Source organism: Monodon monoceros, unplaced genomic scaffold (assembly GCF_005190385.1).
Source record: "Monodon monoceros isolate NGI ecotype Baffin Bay Population unplaced genomic scaffold, NGI_Narwhal_1 Super_Scaffold_5, whole genome shotgun sequence".
NCBI classification, from domain to species: Eukaryota; Metazoa; Chordata; class Mammalia; order Artiodactyla; family Monodontidae; genus Monodon; species Monodon monoceros.
The window spans coordinates 43,726,343-43,733,098 of NW_021703782.1; the positions used below are offsets into that span (position 1 = coordinate 43,726,343).

A 6,756-nucleotide genomic window follows, 5' to 3' on the forward strand; every position below is an offset into this window, starting at 1 on the left:
CACACACACACACACACACACACACACACACACACACACACACACACCCCTGCCTTATTCTTGTGTCCCTTCAGCCACTCTATGTCTTCTGATTGGAGCATTTAGTCCATTTGCATTTAAGGTAGTTATCAACATGATATTGCCATTTTGTTAATTGTTTAGGGGTTGTTTTTGTAGGTCCTTTTTCCCCTTTTCTTTTGTTCTCATGATTTGATGGCTATCTTTAATGTTGTTTGGTTTTCCTTTGTGTGTGCATTATAGATTTTTGGTTTTTGGTTCCCATGAGGTTTTTATATAGCAATCTGTATATCACACACACACACGTGATTAAGTTGCTGGTCTCTTAATTTCAAATGCATTGTACTTTCCTCCCCTCACAATTACTGATTTTGATATATTTTACATATAATTGTTTTGTGTATCCCCTAACTGCTTATTGTGGATATAGATGATTTGATTACTTTTGTCTTTTAAGCTTCCTACTAGCTTTGTGCTTGGATGATTTCCTACCTTTACTGTATGTTTGCCTTTACTGGTGAGCTTCATTTCATAATTTTGTTTCTAGTTGTCGCCTTTTTTTTTTTTTGCCTAGAAAAGTTCCTTTATCATTTGTAAAGCTGGTTTGGTGGTGCTGTAGTCTTTTAGTTTTTGCCTGTACATGAAGCTTTTGATTTTGCCACCAAATCTGAAGGAGAGCCTTGCTAGATAGAGTATTCTTGGCTGGATACACCCTCCTCAAGTACCATAGCAAAGGTTTTTCCTCTAGAGCCTTGCTAGATAGAATATTCTTGGCTGCAAACACCCTCCTCAAGTACCATAGCAAAGGTTTTTTCCCTGTCATAATTTTAAATATATTGTGCCACTCCCTTCTGGCTTGCAGAGTTTCTGCTGAAAAATCACTTGATAGTCTTATGGGGATTCCCTTGTATGTTTGTTGCTTTTCTCTTGCTGCTTTTAATATTCTCTTTAATTTTTCTCATTTTAATTACAATGTGTCTTGGTGTGTTCCTCTTGGGGTTAATCCTCTATGAGACTCTGTGCTTCCTGGACTTGGGTGACTGTTTCCTTTACCAGGTTAGGGAAGTTTTCAAGTAATATGTCTTCAAATGTGTTCTCAGCTCCTTTCCCCCCTCTCTCTTCTCATTCTAGGACCCCTATAATGCAAATATTAGTGTGCTTATTGTAGTCCCAGAGGTATCTGTAACTGTCCTCATTTCTTTTCATTCTTTCTTTTCAGTGGCAGTGATTTACATGACTCTGTCTTCCAGCTCACTGATTCATTTCTCTGTATCATTTAGTCTGCTGTTGATTCCTTCATATATATTTTTCATTTCAGTAATTGTATTCTTCATATCTGTTTGGTGGTTCTGTATATTTTCTAACTCTGTTAAAAACTTCTAACTTCTCTCTCCATTCTTCTCCCAGGTTCTTTGATCATCTGTACCATCATTACCCTGAATTCTTCTCCTCAGGTAAGTTGTGTATCTCCACTTCTTTCTTCCTTCGTCTGGAACATGTTCCTCAGCAACCTCATTTTGTCTGTTTCCTGACCTTGGAGAAGGGGCCTTCTGTAGGAGATGTCTTATGCGTCCCAGCAGCGCACTCCCATCTCATTTCCCATGCTATATGCTCTAGGCATTCCCCCCATGAGGATTGTGTGGGTCTTTCTGTTGTAGTGGGCTGACTATGTGGGAGGTCTGGTAGGCTTGGTTAGCCTGCAGTGTGGTTGGTTGCCAGGCCCTGCCTGGTGCAGAGGCTGCCAGCTGCTGGTTCGTGGGGCCTTGTCACTGGGAAGCTGACTGCAAGACCCCAGGGGGGCCACAGGGCTAGTGCTGGCTCACTGGTAGGTGGAGCCAAGGTCCAGAAGACTCTGGGGCTGTTGCCTGCCCATGTCCCAAGGTTAGTGCTGGACTACTGGCAGGCAGAGCCAGGTCCTGGAGTCTGGCTGCAGGGCCCAGGGATCACACAGCTGGTGTCAGATCACTAGTGGGGGTTGGGGGAGGTGGTTCCTAACACAGTTGGGTACAGGGTCCAGGGTGTCCCCAAGCTTGTTTTGGCCTGCTAGTGGGCAAGGCTGGGGACCAGCTTATCCCAGGGCAGGGTGTAGCTAGCTGTGGGTAGACTGGGTCCATTGGCTGCAGGACTGTGGTTTTGAATCTGGTGTCTGCCTCCCTAATGGGTAAGGCTGGTCTAGAGCACCAGTGCTTGCCCACTGGTGGGTGGAGCCATGTCTAGAGGCCTCTGTGGGCTTAGGAGGTCCTTATACAGCCTGTCTGCTGTGTTCCCACCTAGTAAGTTGCTTGGGCTGAGGTGTCCCAGCACTGGCATCTACAGGCTGTTGGATGGGGTCAGGTCTTGGCACTGATGAGCTAGAGAGAGGATCCCACAACAGTGCTTGCCCGCACCAGTGTCCACGTGGTAGAGAGAGCTCCCAAGTATGGCTGCTGCCAGTGCCCATGTACCCAGGGTGAGCTGCAGCCCCCCAGCCCCCCACTGCCACCTCTCTCAGAGACTCTCCAGGACCAGCAGGTAGGTCTGGCCCAGGCTTCTGTCAATTTACTGCTTTTTCCCTGGGTCCCACTGCAGGGAGATTCTGTGCCCTTCAGAAGGGGAGTCAATGTTGTGAGTCTCAACTGGTGGGGAAATAAAGCCCCACTGACCTGCAAAGCCAAATGCTCTGGCGGCTCGACTTCTTGGTGCAGGACCCCCTGGCTTGGGAGCCCAACGTGGGGCTCAGAAGTTACTCCTAGGAGAGAACCTCTGCAATACAACTCTTCTCCAGTTTGTGGGTCTCCCATCCCGGGGGGTATGGGACATGGTTATATCTAAGTCTGCCCCTCCTACCCGTTCTCATCGTGGTTCCTTTTTTATGTCTTTAGTTGTAGAAGATCTCTTCTGGTTGGTTCTGGTCTTTTTCATTGATGGTTGTTCTGCAAGTACTTGTGATTTTGGTGTGCTCATGAGAGGAGGTAAGCTCAGGGTCTTTCTACTCCACCATCTTGGCCAAAGAGAGTATCTTTGATACAACACAAAAACACAGATTTAAATATCTTTGACCTTTATCTTATTGATAAATTCATATAATTTGAGTTTTATAAAAAATCTGCACCATTTCATCTGGATTCTAAGCATTCACACCCACTACTGTGTGTTTTTTTTTAATGGATTGTAAACTAAAGAGCTTCAGCTTACAAAGTATCACACTAACAGAGTAAATCTTTTCAGCGGCAGAAGGAATTTAATGTGCAAATATCCAGGTATAAGTAAACTTGATTAACTTATAATATTCTAAGAGCTTTTATATATTGGTTTGCCCATGCAGATGCTAGGATCAGATCACTGCTCTACCCACAAAGCTTTCATCCACCCCAGACAACAACACATACATAGCACACATGTGTGATACAGAGTGGCTTCTGGACCAGCTGATCCAAATTCTTTTTAGTACCATCCCTGGGTTCCAAGAAAGCCTATTTCTTGGCTAGGGAACTACCCATTTCCTCTATCTCCAAAACACTGTGTCAGAGCAGAATATTCTCATACTGAGTATTCTTTCTCCCAGGATGGATATGATTGAAAACAGGTGACCTCTTAATTGTGCCTCCTGAAGCCTGTCAAAATGCACTTATGCCAATAGTTCTTTTCTAGATATAACCTTCCTTGTTCCTTCTGTTCTTTTTAATACAGTATTAGAACAAGATGAATATAAAGCTGCTGATGGCAGTTAAGGTCTGTTACCTGAGCTCAGATGTTTCATTGTGTATACAGCCCTTTCCCAATTTTAAGTTCATGCAGTATTCTAGCTCTTTATTGGCCCATCTTCCAGAAGGCTGTGACTATAGAGGTAGAGGTTTATCATTCTTTGCCTCGTTTCACCTAAGAGCCCATCAGCAGAGTCTATATTTGTGAATGGAGGGCAAGTCTAATTTCTACTGACTGAACTTTTATCTTAGTTTGGAAGGATACTTTATCACTTAGAAGCCAACACATTCCAGCCAGGAATTAGTGATCCATAAAAACAACTCATTTCTTCCTACTAGGCAGAGTGTTTGGTTATTAATCCCTCCATCCTTCTCCAGATAACACAGATTTCACAAACCTTCTATGCATCCTATGTATACATGCACACTCAAAGGCATCACTTAAGCTCAGAGAATGGGGAAAGAGGGTTTTCTAACTTTCCAGGCTGACTCTCCATTAATGAGCTAACCTGTGCCCTCAACTTTTCCTACTTCATCCTGTAAGGGGAGTGGGTTATGGATTCCACTTACATTGTCCACTTAGTTTACTTCTCCATCTTCCATATCTGCATTTCTCATTCACCCCCACCACTTACCTCATAGTGCACTTACCAGCCATGTGCAACACGTTCCTGGCTATCGTTTGGGAGGAATACTTCTGTGTGTAGACCAAGCTCAAGGAGATGCCTCTAGTTAGCCCCCAAACTCAGTGTCCAGAAATGGGTTTTTACATATCCTGCTGGGCGCTTGCAGCTGGTCAAAGCTCCCAGTGGACAACCTGCTAATGTGGAGTACCTACTGGGGCACAGTAGAGAAGCCCTATCAAGATCTAGGTAGCGATCAGGATTATAACTTTGAGAATGACCTAAGTCTGCTGAAGCATTGGTTGTGTGCAGAGGCAGGAGCCGCAAGGGGACTTCGTTCAGGACAGTGGTAGAACTGGGGTCATCTCATTACTGCTACTAACCAGTCTCGAACTACAATCAAGTCACTAGCTGGATGTTTTGTTAAAAAATCATTAAAACTGATTATTCTCCTATCTATAATCTCACTTCCCTAGGGTAGTTATTACATCACTGATGTTGCTGGACCAACACCATTCTATTTGGAGAGATGTGCAGATGACTGCAGATGGTGGTATCAGGCACAAGAAAAATGTATAACTTGCCACTCCAGTGCTCTATCCCTGCATAGAAAGAGTGGTTAATTTTTCTCTAGTATCCTGTACTGTCACCATCCCACTGCTGGCTTTCAGAAGAGCATGGTCAAAAGAAAAATCTCAACAGTACTACAATCTAACTCTTAATAGCCTTTGTCCATCCCATAGGAATGACTTTACACCCCAGACCTTACCTCTACCACAGTCTCAACAGTTCTCTTCTACTCAAGGTGACCTATAAAAACGGCTTTTATTAATACCCAGAATATAATGCTGAGAAGCACTGTTCTCTCACATCATAGACTATTATCTATTTTCTCATACATCTCTAATCATCATCTTAAAGGATCTGAGCCATGTGGTCACTTTGATACAACAGAGCAGCAACCTGATTCCCAAACCAGATGCAAAGCTACATACAGTGGGTTTTCATACGCTGCATTCCTCATTTATCCTGGCATTATATTTTCCAAAGAAAAACAGGAATGGGATTCTCCTTAGTTCCCTTGCGTGGGGGAACACAAGGTGATCTTCCTAACATTTCTGAAGAAATGTGGCCAACAACACAACCCTCTCAGCTTTAGAGTGACTGTAAGAAAGCAGCAAGGGGCTTCCCTGGTGGCGCAGTGGTTGAGAATCTGCCTTCCAATGCAGGGGACACGGGTTCGAACCCTGGTCTGGGAAGATCCCACATGCCACGGAACAACTAGGCCCATGAGCCACAACTACTGAGCCTGTGCGTCTGGAGCCTGTGCTCCGCAACAAGAGAGGCTGTGACAGTGAGAGGCCCGCGCTCGCCGCAACTAGAGAAAGCCCTCACACAGAAACGAAGACCCAGCACAGTAAAAAGTAAATTAAAAAAATAAAAAAAAAAAAGGCAGCAAGAACTACCCAAGCTCCACTGCGTTCCTAGAACCTTTAGAAAAAACACTAGTTCACATGAGCTCAAACATTTCAATCCTGAACTGATTCCCTCTTCCCTGAGTTCCTTAGAATCAGGTAACCCAAGCTCAAACCGTGTACAAATCCCGTTACCCCTCCTTCCTACTGAGCCTCATCATGGTTCTTCATGGTGAGTACGCTCACTTGCTGCAAGTTAGGAAACCTGACTTGGGTTAACTATAGAGCTGATCCTGGGGCGTCTAGCTGGGCTTCATTACAACTCCAGGAAAGAAAGTCATGTGAGAGCACCCAGAGAGAACTAGCACAGTCTTCCAACTGTGCTGTTAGTGGTCAGAGACAAGAGAATTTGGTGTTCATTTCTTTGGAGGCTACTAATTTTTTTGGAGGGTGAGGGTGGAACATGCTCCCTTTTCCTTTATGCATGTAAGTAATGTTTTTAACTGTTCAAAAAATATCTGAAAGATTTGAGGAAAGCTCTGTTTCCTTCAATTAATGTGACAAGAAAAAAGGTCCAGAGATTTAGGTCTGTCCATAATATTCTCATAGCTATAGTGTAGACATATTGTACATTAAAAACTCAGCAGCGTTGTGACCACCTTAGAGGGGTGGGATACGGAGGGTGGGAGGGAGACTCAAGAGGCAGGAGATATGGGGATACATGTATATGTGTAGCTGATTCACTTTGTTATACAGCAGAAACTAAAACAACAGTGTAAAGCAATTATACTCCAATAAACATGTTAAAAGAAATACTGGCATCAAAGCAAAAAAAAATTAAAAAAAACAAAACTCAGCAATGTGAACACATCTTGTACCCAAGTCCCTTGAAATAAGATTATCAAAAGATTTTGAAGACTTCCTGGAAGATAAAAACATATTTCACAGTCTTCGCTCTAAGAGCAGAACACACAACTTAAAACCACACAGCAAGAGAAATAGAGCGAGGCTTTGACA

At 43.7% G+C, this 6,756-nt stretch overlaps 1 long non-coding RNA gene across 1 annotated transcript in view; it reads left to right on the top strand.

Annotated features, from left to right (window-relative positions):
- The window catches only part of LOC114884657, a 33,968-nt gene extending 27,301 nt beyond the window's left edge, over positions 1 to 6,667 (top strand). The window contains exons 3-5 of the long non-coding RNA XR_003790876.1: positions 1,426 to 1,472; positions 2,880 to 2,969; positions 4,801 to 6,667. This is a non-coding gene — a long non-coding RNA (uncharacterized LOC114884657). The remainder of the gene's footprint in view (positions 1 to 1,425; positions 1,473 to 2,879; positions 2,970 to 4,800) is intronic.
- Positions 6,668 to 6,756: the final 89 nt, after the last annotated feature.